Source organism: Otolemur garnettii, unplaced genomic scaffold, assembly GCF_000181295.1.
Source record: "Otolemur garnettii isolate 467f Iridium unplaced genomic scaffold, OtoGar3 scaffold00061, whole genome shotgun sequence".
Taxonomy (NCBI): domain Eukaryota; kingdom Metazoa; phylum Chordata; class Mammalia; order Primates; family Galagidae; genus Otolemur; species Otolemur garnettii.
The window spans coordinates 478,049-479,549 of record NW_003852456.1 but is presented as its reverse complement, the minus strand read 5'-3'; positions in this window follow the sequence as shown (position 1 = coordinate 479,549).

Here is a 1,501-nt window from a genome sequence, read left to right as displayed (position 1 = left end):
ATAAATACACAAACTATTACACAGAGAAATAAAAACGGAGTTTTTTATACATATATGTAATAAATACACACACAAACTATTACACAAAGAAACAATATTATTAGACAGCTATCATAAAATCTACCCTTAAATTATGCCTCAGGGGGTTGAATTAACTTTGACGGAACCTTGGGTCCTCCCACAAAGGTGATGTGCCCTATACCCCATCAGGACTGATTCTCTCTCTAAGGTAATTTTGTCCTAATCATAGAAGTTACTAGAACCTTAATAACAAGAAGCCAGTAGTATTTTCATTGTTTATTGCAAAGCTTGGTGGAGATGTTTTAACTGTAGGCGAAAAGATTTGTTGAAGATCTTGAACACATTCTTTGCAATGACCATCATATACAGTTCCTCATATGCTCTCTTCCACAGTAAAGAGAGTGGATTTACAGCTCTTTATAATGTCAATCTACTATTACTTCATTCTAAGAAGCTGCTGACCATGCTCAGCCATCACGACCAGCCCTGGTGCTGGTCAATTCTGTATTCTCTTTTTTCCATTCTTGCTTTATTTGTACATTATTCAGGGCCCCTTAGACCCAGCTCAGGCTAGCAATACACCTTAAACCAATTCAGGCAATAGAAAAGGAACTAGTTGGTTCACAGAACTAAAGAATGTGGAGGAAGTTCACAAAATTGGAAGAAGACTTACAAACAGAGCCTTGGAAGGCAGGGTTCAGTGTCACCAGAAATTTCTCTTGTGTATTCATCTCACACCTTGGCTTGGCTTTAAACTACACACTGAGCCTCTCCAATGACAGAAAAGTTGGGTGCTGGTTATCCCAGTTTAGTAAGTCATCAGAAAGATACCCAGATGGGCAACCCCTGTGGCTCAGTGAGTAGGATGCTAGCCCCATATACCGAGGGTGGCGGGTTTAAACCCGGCCCCGGTCAAACTGCAACAACAACAAAAAAACAGCTGGGCACAGTGGTGGGCACCTGTAGTCCCAGGTACTCGGGAGGCTGAGGCAAGAGAATTGCCTAAGTCCAATAGCTGGAGGTTGCTGTGAGCTATGACGCCACAGCACTCTACCAAGGGGGTAACAAAGTGAGACTCTGTCTCTTTAAAAAAAAAAAAAAGAAAGAAAGAAAGAAAAAAAGAAAGATACCCAGCAAAGCCCTGGGTGGCCCTGACTGACCCACATGCCCACCCCTTAAGCTAATTACTGAAGCCACTAAATGCAGTCACATTACTGTCCAGCTATTTTGTTGTTAGGGCGCAGAATCCCAGGAGGTAGGATGGTGGAAGGGTGCATAATATACAGGCAAAGTAAAAGCCATACATTGGCCAGTTTAAGAAATATCATCTTGGCCCTGAAACACCACTCAAAATACAATCTTTGTGTGTAGTGGTTTGATCTACTGGCTTCCATGGAAATATTTCCTCCCATATATGTGTATATATATGTATTTTTTTCTTTTGAGGCAGAGTCTCACTCTGTTGCCCTAGGAAGAGTGC